The sequence below is a fragment of the Pinus tabuliformis genome, chromosome 8, assembly GCF_031772625.1.
Source record: "Pinus tabuliformis cultivar Carrire ecotype Pingquan chromosome 8, CPIR1, whole genome shotgun sequence".
NCBI classification, from domain to species: Eukaryota; Viridiplantae; Streptophyta; class Pinopsida; order Pinales; family Pinaceae; genus Pinus; species Pinus tabuliformis.
The window spans coordinates 927,617,522-927,635,029 of NC_142294.1; the positions used below are offsets into that span (position 1 = coordinate 927,617,522).

The following is a 17,508-nucleotide window of genomic DNA, read 5'->3' on the forward strand; positions in this document are numbered from 1 at the left end:
GAAATATGATAAGATAGGCAGGTATGAGACTGTCTGGGCCTTGTTGTTTCTATTAAGGGTTGAGGTGGTTTAGTCTCGGGATATCCTTGTTGATATTGATGGTTGAGGTAGTTTAGTCTTGGGATACCCCTGTTGCTATCAAGGGTTGAAGTGGTTTACTCTTTGGATGCCCTTGTTGTTGATATTGAGAGTTGAGGCGATTTAGTTTTTGTTTCCCTTGTTGTTGATATTGAGAATTGAGGCGGTTTAGTCTCTGGATTCCCTTGTTGTTGTTATTGAGGGTTGAGGCGGTTTAGTCTTAGGATACCCCTATTGATAATATTGAGGGAGGAGGCAGTTTAGTCTCTAGATTTCGTTGTTTCTTAAAGGAAAGGCACTAGTTTCTTGCTAGGTTTGGAAATCGATTCAATGTGTGTAGGGAAACGATGAAGAACAAAGGAAAAAGTAAAGAACCATTTGAAATATAAGTATAGATATTTTATTTCAATTTTAACTATATGTGTGATCTATGACTCTTATTTATGATGGTTGCATGTGATCTATGATTTTTATTTATGATGGTTGAGTTTGAGTGAAACATATGTGATATGTTTATACATGATGATTTGGTCAAAGATTTGGTTTGACTTGTTGTGACAGGAAGTAAACGAAATTGCAAGTGTACCTTATTAACGGGCCACTAATGAGGTATGATTTGAACTTATTTCAATTCCTTTTTAGTCTAATGGAAATTATGTGCTTGGTACAGGAAAGCATGGAAATGCCCAGGCTGGATGGTTGAAATTGACTGCAAGAATTAGCAACAATGACAAAAGGAATTGGAACAGGTAGTGGTATGATGGTAAAGAATTCAGGAGTAGGCCCCTTGTGGGACACCAGTACCCAATAATGTCCATTGATTGCTACGATTGGTATGATGATTTTGAGGCAGGGATATGCCTTATTTTTTGGACCTTCCAATGCGAGGAAATCTTACCAAGGGATGGATTGTCTGGGAAAGGGGTTGTCGAGGAACTTGGAAGGTGAGTGACTACATGGAAGGGGGTGATTAGATTGCCTGAGGAACTATGTAGTAGATAAGGGAAGGCCAAGTGATAAATTTTTTCTGGTCATTAGCATTGCCAGATGGAATCAAATGCACAGTGGGAGTGTGCCCTGGAATAATGAGTCGGTAACTGTTCACTGAGGGAACATGTAGCGCAAGGATCATAACGTTGGATACTGGATGCAGGTTTGACTTTGGCATTAGATCCTGGACTTGCTAGGAAGGAGGTGAATCTTGGTATTACTTTGAGGGTGGAGGTGTGAGCCTCTGAATTCTCTCATTTTTTATGCGAGCATCATATCATTTTATTTGCTGGTTGAGAAAATGTGCATATGTATATATGTGTGTATTACTGTAAATATTGTATCGCACTGGATTTATAAAGCTCTAGTACACAGTATGATTGTCATGTTTTCAATAGGTTGATCATTGTAAATAATGAAACGAGCTAACTTATAAAGCTCCATGGGAAGTATGTTTTGGTTTTCAGCGGAATTGTTGGTTGTAGGTGTCATAGACCATTGAGGATGGTGTTCCCCTAAGGGGGAGGGGTCTGTAACAATCCCAAGTTAAAAGTTCATGTAATAAAGTTAATAAAGGAAAAATAATACCAAGGCCATTGGATACTTATTCCAAGTTGAATGTTGGGAAAAATATCTTAGTGGGCATCACTTGTTGCATTTATGGCTAAAGAGAAATTGGAAAAGGCAGTGGAAAAGGATTTGAAAAGACAAAGAGGCATTAATTGGCATATTTTTATGAAAATAAAGGAAAATAGGAGAAAAGGGAGGTGAAAGGTCACAAGTGGCATGTAAGGAGGAAATTGAAAGAAAATAATGGAAATTGAAGAAATTAGAGGCATCAATGATAAAAAGGATTCAGAGGCTCAGTTCACAACCTTTTGTCAGTTTAGTTTCGAAGTTAGTCTCAAAGAGGAGAAGAGAATCAAAAAGAGAATAAAAGAAAGAAAGCAAAGGAAGGACATGGAAAGCAAAGGAAAGCAAGGATAAAGTAAAGAAAGGTTGGATCATGCAGCTTTAGCAGTAATAATTGCAGGTAACCTATTGCATGTATGGTCTCCTAGTTAGTTTTGGATTGCATGGCATATGCATGTGTATATTTTGGTTTCTTTGCTATTGGTGGCATGGATTTTGCTGGGTTTTGATAGTGGTTTCATCCTTTCCCTTCCATTTACGGATATCCATGGTGTGATGGGATTCTTTCTCGGTTGAGCTATGGATTTACGGAAGGTTTTGGATTAAGGTGAGGTGGTCTTAGAAAAATTCCAAGGGTTAGGGGTGGAGATGTTTTTCTCCACAAAGCCCTCAAAAGGTGGGTGGAGATAGGAAATTTCTTCAAGGGATAGTGAGGGAATTTTGAGGAATCCAAGCTCAGTTTGGTTTTGTGATCTCATGACCAATTTAGGTGAGATCACGGTATGGTGAGGGTGGAGGTGGTTTAACCATTGGATTCCCTTGGTTTTTTATGGATGGTTCTATCCCATGAGATCCCACATTCATGCTTGGAATATGGCACGGGGGTGATTGGCTGAAAGAAAGATTTAGTTTAGCCCAATATATGGTTGGGTGGTATGCAGAAGTCCCTGACTTGGTTGGATTTTTCATATGGTTAATAAGAGCTAAGTTCCTCTTGTTTTGATGAGTAAATGTGTTTGATATTATATGGCTTAAATGTTTGTTCTATCATTGTTATTTATCTTGTTATAAGCATGGTTAATTGAAAAATCTAAGTATAGATCTTATCACAATTCACTCAATGAATGTCTAGTTAATGAATGCATGACCTAACCAGTGTTATGATAGCTATTGTGAGAAGGCATAAACCCTTCTTATTAAATCTCAGATAAGTTTTCAAATCCTTATGTTCAGATATGCATTCTTGGCCTCTAGGTTGTATGTTCACCATGTGTTTGATGGAATTTTAGCCCCGGTTGGGAGGGGTTAGGTCAAGTCCTGGTTCAAGTTTTTGTTTATAAGCTTTGTTTCTATGTCATTTATCACTTATGTAAGTTTCACTAAGTTTTGGGAAGAGGCCTGAGTCCCGGCTTTGAAAAAGTGGCTCAGAATTCAAGGTCAATGGTATAGAACTGACTAAAAAAGTCCACAGTCACATGGATGCAGGCTTATCAGTACACTTGAAGGGCTACACTCACTTGCATGCCTTGGCAAGGGAACGAATGAGGATCTAGGTCAGTGAAAAAGAGAGTTATCTCAAGGGTTGGACACCTAGAGGGGTTGGGTTTCTTCAAGAGGTATTGTAGCACCCGAGGGAAGTCAGTAAGGTATTAAGTTGTCGACTCCATTTCCTTAAGGTCATATAGGAGGCTGAGTCTTATCATAGTGACCCTCATCTCATGTTTACCCTGGGAAAACTGGAGAAAGTGGGTAAATGTGGGAGGAGGTAGTTACAAGGACTCTAGGGTTTTATTCATTCTTTTGTCTCCTTTGCAAGAAAACTACTCTGATTTTTTTATACCTTTCACCTATCAGGAAGTCTAGCCATAATCCATGGTTTTTTTCCTTCTACCCTATGAAAATTAATGCCAACCTAGAAATAACAAACTAGAGCTTATAATAATCCATGCATTAACAATACTGAAGAATCACTCTAGGGCTTATACTTCCTCCCTTCTTTTGTTCCGAATGATTTTTCAAAATAAAAGTAGTCATCTTATCCCTCATATCTACATCAGTAATTCACCCACATGCAACACATCGCAAGGATTTCATTTGTGTCTTTGATATTATAATTTTTGTCTCCATATTTCCACATTCGTAGCACTGGACATATCTTTTTATAAAAACTTCCAACAAAGAAATTATCTTTGCATTTTCATAGGGTCCATTAACATTAAAAGTTCTAGTCTTCTCGTCAAACTTTGACTTGACACCCAATTCACATCCAAAGAACTTCGTCGTATAAGAAGGTTTCCTTCCAAGGGCTTTTGCCACATCTACCATATTAACGATATTGGTCTTGATGACATTGCTTCGTCTTTCTATTTTAGTAAGCAATTTTGACATCTTATATCTGTAGAAAGCATAATGATGGTTGCTCACACTAATGTTTTGAAGAGCCATTGTTCTTGCCATCATTCTTGGGCACATGATATGTTTTCCCATATGATGTAAATTGTGCATTCTTGATTCTGTAGGATACACAACCCAAGATGACACCAAGGTAAGGCCAACTGGATATCACATTCTACATTAATAATTGATCTCATATCAACACAAATATAGTCTACCATACTCCACATTATAGTATATATCCAACAAACTCTACCTAAAACCAAAGATCTATGCCCATGTCCTAGGAATAACTATGAAATATATTAAAAACATTCCTACTATTGGATATAAGTAACAAATGTAGATACTTGATTTCATTCAATATAACCTCTAAATTTCAGGCATTGACATAGTTTTATGAATCATCTCCCCCACTCAGTAGCTTAATTTCCAGGGTTATATGTCTGCAAAGTTTAGAAACAAGTCAATTTTTTTTATATGCGACAAAATGGAAAATCTTGAGGTAACTTGAGGATATAAAAGCATTAGCAATTTGGAAATATTACAGTAATCTCTTCAATGAATCCACTTAACTGTCTTGTGTTCTTTCCTCTGGGGCTATTTAAGGAAGGTTTGGTGTTAGAGGGATTTTGGTTTCGTATCTTTCTATGGGGGTAAACTATTATATTTTACACTCTGTTTAAATTCTTGTATGTTTCTCTTGGACATTGGGCAATTGAAATTGTGAAGTAGACTTAGTATTTAGATCTAGATATTGCATAATTTATGGAATATATCATGCTACAAGTGAAGTTCAATTTGGGTCTTTGTGTTTATAATTTGTCTGTCCAGTTCAATGTGCTTATTTTTGGAACTGGTCCGCAAAAAGATATTTGCGAAGGCTCGGTGTTGGAGCGATATTTCTATGGAGAAGAAACTTTATACTATAGCCTATATACAAAATTCTACCTTTTCTCGTTGGATGAGAGAACTCCTATGCTAAATGTGAATCCATTCCAGTTTGAAAATTTGGGAACTCAACCCTAGCAACGACATTGTAATTGCTTCTTTGTTGAAGGTAGATTCTGCAGATTTAGATTTCCATTTCAAGTTTGGTTTTGAAAATCCAAAATCACATAAAAAAAGAGATGCATTGGAAATTGCACACAATATTGAGAAGATGCAAGGAATCTATATAGTAAAAAAATGTTCATTTCTTTCGCCAACTTCGCATCTATGAATTTATCAACATGCAAATAATATGATGAGAAAAAAATAATTAACACCATCAAAGCCAACTCAACTTGGTCCATAATCTTCACAAGGACACTCCATCCACTGCCTCAAACAAAAAGACTACATAGAACTCAATCAAAGCTAGGCTTAAAGAATATTAGCAGTTTATCAACAAGGATATAATGGAAATAATGAAGCAAAGCTCCCCTCATACAAATGACGACTAGGATGAAGCAACTAGTAATTTAGACCTCAATTGTTATAGGTACCACGCATACATTCACTAAAAATATGATAACTTAATTTGTATCCAATCCATCCAATTTTCTTATCATTGATAATGATAAAAGAACCTTTGTAAAAACAAATTGCAACTTTCCTTTTCCAAGATAGTAAATTGTATAGGGTCACTTAAGTACCCTAACAAAGTGCAACTACTTGAAAATGTTAAATGTTTAAAAAAGCTAAAATTCAATTTAAGGTGGCAACAAAAAAGAAAACAACAAAAAAAAAGTACGCAAAAGTATCGAAATCCAATAATAAAGGACCAACATTGCAAAGTGGGTTTCAAACAAGTCATTGCAACTAATAAATGAACTATTAATCAAACTTTCACCAAAAAATTCATCAAATTTCTAAAAAAAAATAACCACCACATTAAAATGTCCCCAATAATGTGGCCATTTCTTGACCCTACCCTAGGGTAGAGTAGTGTTAAAACCAACAGGCATCACACAATAGACGAATTAGCAACATATACCAAAGAAACGATGTCACAAAGGACGTCCAGCCTAACTAGTGCCCACCCAACTGTCAGTTGTGCATAAATCTTTGGCAATCATTTAATATCACATGGCATATATTTTATACTATGTTTGTGGGGTAGGCTTTAGTTCTCCATTGGAAGCTGCAAGAGCGGAGGAGATTAATATGATCCACTCTCCTGGTCTTCTCACATATCTAAGTTGGGAAGAGAGATTGTTGATTGAAATTTGAGGTGGTCTATATGAAATTTTCTTGGAAAGAGTTATGATTTAGGTTTGGACTTGCAGTATCTGCTAGCAACAACATATTTCCAGTGAGTCTGAGAAAAAAGTTGCAGGATTAGGCAAGTATGCATCAAAAACTCTCTTGGCCCTTATCATGATAATGATGGGAGCAGCAGAGGCAATAGAGGTGAAGGCAGATGCTTCTAGCCTCTATGCTCCTCAATTAAGATCTATAGCAGGCATGTTTGGTCAGTTTTTTAGATTATGCAAACTTTGGCTCCTATGTATTTGTGCAATATAGCATTCTCTGTGCAAAAACTATGTAAATTGGGTATTGCTTTTCTTTTTGGAGGATGGACAAAGTACTTAGGATAACTATGTAAATTGGGTACTTCTTTTTTCTAGAGGATGGCTAGAGTACTTAATATATGTAGTAGAGCGATTTATGACTTCTTTGTTTCACCATTCAGGAAATAAGTAGATCTTTCATTGTCCCTACTATTGTATTTGTATGCTTTGACTTAATATATATATATATTTCCATGATGGATGCGTTTAGCAGATTACAATGGCAATGACATTATTTGGGGTTTTTGTGTTATTTATGAATTTCTTTGAGCGAAATGATGACTACATTGGAAAGAAGAATTTAAAGAAGGAACTTTAAATCTGGATGAATGAAAAACAATGCACAAAGTGAATCCATCTATTAAATAATATAATGAGCATTTTCAAGTTGGAATCTATCCATTTGGATTTTGTTAGAATGAAACAATAAATTTACAGTGTTGGGATTGTATCTGACTTGGGCCACAATAATAAATTTATAGTATTTTTTTATTTCTTTTATTTTTAAGTTCACAATCTTTAGTATGGTTGGATGTGTAACTACATGATTTAAAACTTGGAACTTTAACAGACACATTATTACTCCTTTAGACTATTCTCACTAAAGAAATATCATATTTTTCATATTTATGATTTTTTTTGTTTGACCCACAAGGATTTGAACATTGAATATCATGATTTACTTAGTACTTCATAACAATGTCATTGGGTATTTTTCATACTTATGTTAAAAAAAAAAGTATACCCAATTATTTTTATACATTAACAATTGCATTTATAAATTGTATGACTAGAAATTGCACCATATGTTGCAAACGAAACACCATAAGGTAGTAGCATAGGAAAGCATAGTGTATAAGGAGTCTTTTGATGAGGATGAAAAATCTCCTCAAGGGATCTATGACTTACGCAACGAGGAAGATGATGATGGAGTGGAATGCCAGACTAACACCTCTGTTGAGGTTTGCTTAGAAGAGGATCAAGGAGCAACTAACTCTTGCTACCAGTGAAATGGTCACTATTAATTATACTTGAAGAAGTGATCCGAATTTAAACAGGAACGCAAGAAATTACAGATATAACCATAAATACAAAAATGCAACATAAATAACACTTCATGTCATTAATATCAAACACTGAAATATGCTTACAAACAAAATGGAAATAAGACTAGCTTGGGTGATGGTAGCTTATCTCTCAGAAGAGATGTGGCAGCTACATGCCTCTAAACTATCTTAAAATGAGGCTCCAAAGCCTATTTATTATTGAGAAACAATGGAAAACCCTAAACATCCAGAAACCTAACCCTAGGAGATTAAGCGCCAAAACTGTGGACCCTGTTTGGGTAAATTGGTACATCAATTTCCCGAGGTTGTAACTTTGGCATACGATTTCGATTTGGCTATCATAATAACTCGTTTCAAATATCTAGAAGAATAGGCCGAAAATAAATCGGTCACCCCATTTGTAATTAATATTATCTCTCTGTTTTCCCTGAAAACTTCGTTTAGGGCCTCAACACGGTTCCAGAAGTTTAAGGGCCAAAAAAATGCCAAAAATAGTAAGTTGTGCTACAATTAAGGAAACTGAAAAACTGAAAGAGACAGTGTTGGGGGTACAAGTGGAATAGCAGGGTTCCCACCAATATCCACCTGGATCAACCCTCCCCCCTTAGGAAGAAATGGTGCCCATTTCGTTGACTGCCTCCATGAGATGGGGAAACTTCTATTGAACTTGCCTTGGTGCATGAGTTGGCCAGATTTGACAATCCAATATAGTTGGATCTTTTTTTGGTGAGTGTTATTGAACTGCGTGTCCATAATCTGATTAGTTGTGGCATGTTCCATGCAGTCTGGGTTTAAATATGTTGGTGTGAGTTGTTCTACAATGTATGATGTGTCTAGCAATGGTGGGAAGTATGGTCAAAGGCAGTTTGAAATTGAATAATGGGTGCAGGCCAAGGAATGGGGGAATTCTGAGCTCAAAATCATTGTCTCCCATAGCCTTATTAATGGTGTAAGGACCATATCAGATTGGTATGAGCTTCCGATGTGCTCCAGTAAGGTGTTCTTTCTACTAATGCAACCAAACTTTGTCGCCCACCTAAAACTTGTGCGGAACCCAATTTTGATCATGTCACTACTTGTACTTGGCATTTGACTCCTCTAGGATGTCATGAACCTGCTGGTGGATGTGTTGGATGCATTCAATAAATCTGGTTGCTTTATCAGCCTCAGACGGTACATGTGTGGATTATGTCTGTGTAGTCGCATGAGGCATGGCAACATCAATCAGACACAATGGTTTAAATCCTAGACCCACTTGAAAGGGACTGTGATTAGTCAAGCTATGGAGAGCTCTATTATAACTGTGTTGAACATATGGAAGACTCTCATCCTAGGTTCGAGGATGCTTGGAGTTGTACATGTGGAGTAACTATCATCCTATTAACAATCTTCCTCTAGCTTTCAGCCTGAGGATGGAAGGTAGTCGATTTGGAGAGCTTGGTGTTCAATAGTGTCCAAAGCCTTGACCAAAATGTTCTCAGGAACCTGCTATCCTGATCTAATATAATGGTCTGCGGGATCCCAAAATGTACCCATACTCATTCAAAAAAGAGTTTGGCAGTGTCCTCTACTGTGATACTATTCTTGCAGGCCACCAATATAGCCATATTAGAAAAAAATTCCACGGCCACAAATACACAGTCATTACCATGCTCAGTAGAAGGGAGGCCAAACATATAGTCAATGGATATGGATTCCCACGGCTGATTGGGAGTAGGCAAAGGAGTGTACAGGCCTTGCTTCTTGATGGTTGGCTTGGCGATGGCGTAGGCAGTGCGAGGTTTGATATATTTCCCAAAATCCAGTTGAAGTTTGGGCCAATAAATGTAATTTTGTAGTACAACCACAATTTTCTCCACACCAAAATGTCCTGTGACCCGACTGTAGTGTGCCTCCCAAATCATATTAACACGATCGCTTGAAGGAACACAAAGGTGGCCAAGGTAGCGTAATAATGTGTCCTGGAGGTGGAAATCATGAAATTTCTTGCCAGCTACTATCATCTGGTATGTCGAGGTGAACTCTGGATCATTTTTGTATAGTTGTATCCATCTAGAGGTCTCGTGACCACAAGAGTTGAGAACAGTAGTCAGTGTTGCAACTGGGGGCCGGTTGAGGTAGTCTACAACATGATTGGTGCTACCCTTTTTGTATTTAATGTTCAAGTGGAATTTTTACGGATATGTAGACCACTTCTGATGGTGATCGTTCTACAACTTACCTTGTGTATGTATAAACTGAAGAGGTTGGTCATCAGTGTGGATGATCATCTCCTTCTTAGAATGTGGTGCTTCCATTGTCGGCAAGCCTGCACGATGGAATACATCTCTTTATCATAGGTGGGGTACTTCCAAGTTATATCGGAAAATGTCTCACTATGATAGGCCACTAGATTCTCATGTTGGGGGAGGACTGCACCAATAACATAGTCTAAGGTGTTTGTCTCGATTTCAAATAGTTGTTGCAGGTCTGGAAGTGCGAGTACCAGTGTAGAGCAGAGGCAATGCTTCAACTAAATGAACGCCTTCTGTTGGGACACAGACCAAGAAAACTTTTCTTTCACCCCACCATTAGTAATCTGACTAAAATGCCAATTGATATGGGAGAATCCCAGCACGAACCTCCGATAGAAATTTGTAAGGCCAAAAAAGCTATGAAACTCCATTAGAGTGGTCAAGGCTGGCTAATCCTGAATGACTTGGATCTTGGTTAGGTCCACATGCATGCCATACATATCTATGATGTATCCCAAGTATTGGACCTGGCTCATGCCAAAGGTGTATTTCCCTAATTTGGCACATAGTTTGTGTTACCAAAGGGTTTGAAGGACCTGCCAAATGTGTTGCAAGTGTTCTTCCCAACTCTTGCTAAAGATGAGGATGTCGCCCAGATAAACCACCACGAACGAGTTGGTGAAGGGCCGCAAGATGTCATCCATTAGCCTCATAAAAGTAGCAAGGGCATTTGTTAACTTGAAGGACATAACCAACCACTCAAAAATGCCTTCCTTGGATTTAAAGGCAGTCTTCCATACATCTGTGGGCTCCATTGGAACCTGGTGATAACTAGATTTCAAATTGATCTTGCTGAAATGCGTGGCCCCCTTGAGTTGGTCCAGTAGGACATCAATCCATGGGATCGGATACCTGTTCCTGAAAGTGATTTTGTTTAGTGCCTGATAATCAATGCAGAGCCTCCAGGTCCCATCCTTCTTCTGTACAAGTACAATCGAGCTCCCACAAGGTGAGGAACTTGGTCAGATGTGCCATTTCTACAGAAAATCCTGGATTTGCCACTTGACCTCTCATTTTCTAGAATGGAGCGAAGATATATCGACCTGTTGATTAGAGGTGCTTCGGGAGTCAGATCAATTGAATGCTTGACCTGACAATGCAAGGGTACCCCTATGGGTGAGGAGAATATGTCCCTATATTCTTCCATGACCATATCCACTTGCTTCTACTGCTTGGAGGAACCCTTCCCGGGGGCCATGGATGTGGCTATGACCTTCCCCTTACTTTGAGAGCGAATCAAAAAGAAAACAAATTTCCCAGTCTAGGAGATGACCTTATTGCATTGCTTAGTAGAGATAAAAGAGATGGCAGTAGGTGGGGCTACCTTCGGTATCCTGTATAACTTAGTACCCAAATAAATAATAACAGGGCGAGGTGTAGACTCATATACAACATGTCACTTCCATAAGTATGGTTTCCCTAATAATACATCACAAACTTCAAGAGGAGCGACATCACATAGTACCTCATCCGTGAAGGGCTTGATGTTGTAGGGAAGGCGACACTACTGGTTGACATATAGATCTCATCCTTGGTGAAGCCACCCGATGGTATACGACTTCGGATGTGTTGTAGTCGGTAGGCCCAGCTGTTTCATGACCTCTGCTAAAATGAGGTTCTTTTGGCTCCCACTATCAATAATGAACTCCAGCGGAGAACCCTTCACCCACATCTGTGAGTGGAATAGGCACTCCCCCTCTTCTAGATCTTGGTGGTGGCCAAAGTGGCACTGGGCTCCTCATCAATAATCAGATTCCCTTTTTCATTCCCCTTATTGGGTTCTGACTTAGAGACAGAACATGCGTCAAACTCATAAGCCTTTAGCTCGGCCACCAATGATTGCTTGGCTCGTCACTCACTTGTGTTGTGAGTGGAGCTCTTATGGAACTCAAATCACTTTCCAATGTCCTTCTTTGTCATTGTGGTGTTGTTCTTTGCCCGCGGCTTCGGCGGGTTCACCTAGGTCACCCTACATTGGCCTTTCCCTTTTCTTTACAGTTTTGGTGCGCATTCCCTTGCTTCGTATTCACAGATCTAAAGTCTCAATTTTTCTGTTTAAGCTTCTGCTTAATCTTAACAACATATCAGTATGTCGTGCCAAGCGAGGAGATGTCCAAGAACTCTATCTCATCCTGGATGTACCTATGTAGGCACCCGCGGTAGTTGAGTACCAAATGTTTCTAAGAATCCTTGATACCCAACTTCGTATGAAGGGTATGAAAACATTGGTAAACTTCGGAACATCTTGGTCCCTTCCTTGTCACATTGTGGTCCACTTCATGTATTTATCCTCATATCCCTCGACATGGTAGTACCGCTCCTTGACGACGTCCAGGAATGAATCCCGAGTGGGTGCAGCCGAAAACAGTGAGGGCGTACTTTCATCCTTCTGCTCATAGTAGGTTTCCCACCAGTTCTTGACATGGGGGGCAGCTTTGAGAAGAGCAAAAGTAATATTTTCCTGGTTGGAAAAATCATGAACAAAAAAATATCATTTTAGCAGATTTAACCATTTATCTGTGGCATCCACATCTATTTGACCCTCAAATATCGGAATGTCAAAGTTAATTTGTACCTTAAAGGGTGTGGCGCTTCCAGAGTAGCTGTTAGAAATAGATGTGTCACCCTTGGGTAGCCACTGAAGGATCTGGGCAAAGTTGTCCATCATCGCATTCCTCTGTTGCTTGAGGGATTCTTCGAGAAATATTTTGAAAGGATCTCTTGCTCCCTTGTCTTTCTTTTCTTCCCCCATGGGAGGCCATCGAGATTTGTGAGGTTGGTCTTGAAAAGGTTCAACCAGTTCAAGTTGTAACTCATATCCTGACCTCGTTGGGGACATGCAAAGAAAAACATAGAAAGATAAAATTTCTCTGATACCACTGACCCAAATTTAAGTAGGAACACGACAAATTACAGATATAACAATAAATACAAATATGATCCAGGTGGATGTTGGTGGCCACCCACCTATCCCTTTTGGACCCCACAACTGTCTCTTTCAGTTTTTCAGTTTCCTAAATTGTAGCAAAGTTTACTATTTTAGCAATTTTTCGGGTCCTGAACTTCTGGAGCCGTTTTGAGGCCCTAAACGACAGTTTTTGGGAAATCTGGGAGAAACATGGGTCCATGGACCGATGTTGCTCTGCCCAAAGTTATATTTCTCGGATAGATCTTTCTAAAAAGCTATTGTACGCGTCAAACGGAGATCGGGTGCCAAAGTTACGACCCCGTGAAATTAATGTACCAATTTACCCAAACGGGGCCCACAATTTGGCGTTTCATCTTCTAGGGTTAGGTTTTGGGATGTTAAGGGTTTTCCATTGTTTCTCAACAATAAATAGGCCTTTGCGCCTCATTGTAACATAGTTCAAAGGCATGTAGCCGCCACATCTCTTCTCAGAGATAAGCTACCATTTCCCTAGCTAGTTTATTTCCAATTCTGTTTGTAAGCATATTTCAGTATTTTACATTAATGAAATGAAGTATTATTTCCGCTGCATCTCTGTGTTTATGGTTATCTCTGTAATTTGTTGCGTTCCTGTTTAAATTTGGATCAGTGGTATCAGAGTGGTCTGCCTTCTCTCTGTTTTTCTGTGCATGTCCCCAACGAGGTCAGGATATAAGGAGTTAGGGCTTGAACTAGTTGAACCTTTGGAAGACCAGCCTCGCAAATCCTGACGGCCTCCCATGGCAGACAAGAAGAAAACGAAGGGGCAGGAGGTCCTATCAAAATCTTGTTCGAGGAAGCCCTCGAGCAACAAAGGAATGCGATGATGGACAACTTTGCCCAGATCCTTCAGCGGCTACCCAGAGGCGATGCATCGGCTTCCAACAACTACTCTGGAAACACCATATCCTTTAAGGTACAAGTTAATTTTGAAATCCCCATCTTCGAGGGTCAAATAGATGCAGATGCCATAGATAAATGGTTAAATCTACTAGATGGGTATTTTTCTGTTCATGAATTTTCGAGTCAGGAAAAGATTGTTTTCGCTCTTCTCAAAGCAGCCCCCCACGTCAAAGACTGGTGGGAAACCTACTGCAAGCAGAAGAATGAAAGTACGGGCTCACTATTTTCAACCGCACCCACTTGGGATTCATTCCAAGATGCCATCAAGGAGCTGTACTACCTTGTCAAAAGCTATGAGGACAAATACATCAAATGGACCATGCTGCGGCAAAGAAGGGACCAAGATGTGTCGGAGTTCACAAAAATTTTTCATACCCTTCGCACACAGTTGGGTATCAAAGATTCTGAGCTACATCTGGTACTCAAATATTGCGGCTGCCTACACAGATACATCCAGGAAGAGATGGAGTTCCTGAACATCTCCTCGCTCGGCACAGCGTACAGATATGCTGTCAAAATCGAGCAAAAGTTCAAACAGAAGAAGAAAGACTTTGGATCTACGAATCCGAAGACCAAAGGACAAAGCCAAGGTGGGGTGACCCAAGACAACCCGTCAAAGCCGCAAGAAAAGAAAAACACCACAAAGCCGAAGAAGGACATAGGAAAGTGGTGTGAGTTCCACAAGAGTCCCACTCATAACACAAGTGAGTGTTGGACAAAGCAATCACTAGTGGCTGAGTTGAAGGCTTCAGAATTAGATGCATGTTCTAACCCTAAGTCAAAAACCGACAAGGGGAATGGCAAAGGGAAGCATATCATTGATGCAGAGCCCAGCGCACTATTACCATCGCCAAGATCTAGAAGAATGAGCCTGAAAACCTAGAGGAGGGGGAACGTCTTTTCCACTCACAGATGTGGGTGAAGGGTTTACCGCTACAATTCATTGTTGACAGTGGTAGCCAAAAGAACCTCATTTCAGTAGAGGTCGTGAAGTGGTTGGGCCTACCAACTACACCACACTCGCAGCCGTACAGTATCAGGTGGCTTCATGAAGGATGAGATCTCAAAGTTCGCTAGCAGTGCCGCCTTCCCTACAGCATCAAGCCCTTCACAGACGAGGTATTGTGTGATGTTACACCTCTGGATGTTTGTGATGTATTATTAGGCCAACCATACTTGTGGAGGCGACATGCTGTGTATGATTCAAGGCCTCACGCTGTCATTATTTCTTTGGATAATTCATTATATAGGATACTAGAGGTAGCCCCACCTACCGCCACCTCTTTGATCGCTACTAAGAAAGGTAGCAAGCACATCTCCCAGACTAGGAAATTCATCTGTCTGGCTCACTCCCAAAGAAAGGGGAAGATCGTCACGACATCCATGACCCCCGCGAAGGGTTCCTCCACGCAGCAGCAGCAACAAAGGAATACAGTCATGACAGAACACAGGAACAACTTCTCCTCACCCACAGGGGTACCACACAAGCTTCAGGTGGGCAACAAAGTCTGGTTGCATCTACAGAAAGAATGCCTTACAAGAGCCCATCAGAAGCTTCGACCACGCCGACATGGTACTTACACCATTACCAAGGCTATGGGAAACAATGCTTTGGAGCACAGCATTCCCCCATTCCTCCACTTGCACTGAGTGTTCAATGTGGACCGTCATCGACCATGCTTCCCACCATTACTGGACACATCAAAGATTGCAGAACATCTCACGAGGGACCAAGTTCAGTAGCAGCTTCCTCATCTCATGGAGGAACTCAACATAATGGGGACCATTGATTCGTAAGGGGGGAGGAATGATCCAAGTGGATGTTGGTGGCCACCCACCTATCCCATTAGGACCCCCACAACTGTCTCTTTCAGTTTTTCAGTTTCCTAAGTTGTAGCACATTTTACTATTTTTAGCAATTTTTCGGGTCCTAAACTTCTGGAGCCGTTTTGAGGCCCTAAACGACGTTTTTTGGGAAATATGGGAGCAGCATGGTCCCATGGACCAATTTTGCTCTTCACAAACTTATATTTCTCGGATAGATCTTTCTAACAAGCTATTGTACACGTCAAACGGAGATCGGGTGCCAAAGTTATGACCCTGGGAAATTGATGTACCAATTTACCCAAACGGGGCCCACAATTTGGCATTTCATCTTCTAGGGTTAGGTTTTGGGATGTTAAGGGTTTTCCATTGTTTCTCAACAATAAATAGGCCTTCGAGCCTCATTGTAACACAGTTCAGAGACATGTAGCCGCCACATCTCTTCTCAGAGATAAGCTACCATCGCCCTAGCTGGTTTATTTCCAATTCTGTTTGTAAGCATATTTCAGTATTTTACATTAATGAAATGAAGTATTATTTCCACTGCATCTCTGTGTTTATGGTTATCTCTGTAATTTGTTGCATTCCTGTTTAAATCTGGTTCAAAATATGCAGCATAAATAACATTTCATTTCATTAATATCAAATATTGAAATATGCTTACAAATAGAATGTAAATAAGACTAGCTCGGGCGATGGTAGCTTATATCTGAGAAGAGATGTTGCGGCTACATGCCTCTGAATTGTGCTACAATGAGGCTCCAAAGCCTATTTATTATTGAGAAACAATGGAAAACCCTAAACATCTAGAAACATAACCCCGGAGTTGAAGCGGCAAAACTGTGGGCCCTGTTTGGGTAATTTGGTACATCAATTTCCTCGGGTCGTAACTTTGGCATACGATCTTTGTTTGGCTATCATAATACCTCATTTTGAAGATTTAGAAGAGTAGCCCGAATACAAATATGCTTATTTATTTGATACTTTTCTAGTCTCTATGTTTTCCCTAAAAACGTCATTTAGGGCCTCTAAACGACTCCCGAAGTTCAGGACTTGAAAAATGCCAAAAATAGTAAACTATGCTACAATTGAGGAAACTGAAAAACTGAAAGAGATAGTGTTGGGGATCCAAGTGGAATAGAAGGGTGGCCACTAATATCCCCCTGGATCAAGAAGGTACAAAGAAATGCATTGATATGAAGGCTATAGGGAAGACCGTTTCAAAGAACACAATGGTTGAGCCTGAGAGAAAGCATGCTACCGAGAATGGTTAGAAATCCATAGAAATTATGCCAGAGAGTGATGATAAGGAGGAAGAGAGTGATGTTGATGAGAAAAACTTGAAGACAGTTAAATGGATAAGCATTTAGGCTAAGCTTCTTGCTGATTTTAATGATTTTCTTTAAATGGAAAAGTCTCATAATCAGTTGGAAGAGTACATACAATCTCTCGGTGGTTCTCCTCGAGAAGTGTTGAGTGTATTGTTTGAGACCATTTTTAAGGGCATTGACAAGGGATTTTCCAAGGAGGTTGCAAAGAGAATGATTTACTTTTCCAAAGCTCTTCAAAATGAAGGTTCCCAGTTGCTACTACTGAATGTAATAAATGTTATTTGTAAGCATGCCCATGCAAATGCAGTCAAGGAGGTTGATTTGGTTCTGAAAGTTTTATATGATGATGACATATTAGAATAAGATGTTATTTTCTAGTGGTATGATAATCATACTTTGGGTTCTCAAGGAAATAAGTCTTCAATGTGGAAAAATTTTAAGCCATTTGTTGAGTGGCTTAGAAGTACCGAGTCTGAATATGAAGATGATTAG

At 39.6% G+C, this 17,508-nt stretch overlaps 1 pseudogene; it reads left to right on the forward strand.

Moving 5' to 3' along the window:
- Positions 1-805: 805 nt before the first annotated feature.
- Positions 806-17,508, forward strand: LOC149238559 (putative eukaryotic translation initiation factor 5-2; annotated as a pseudogene).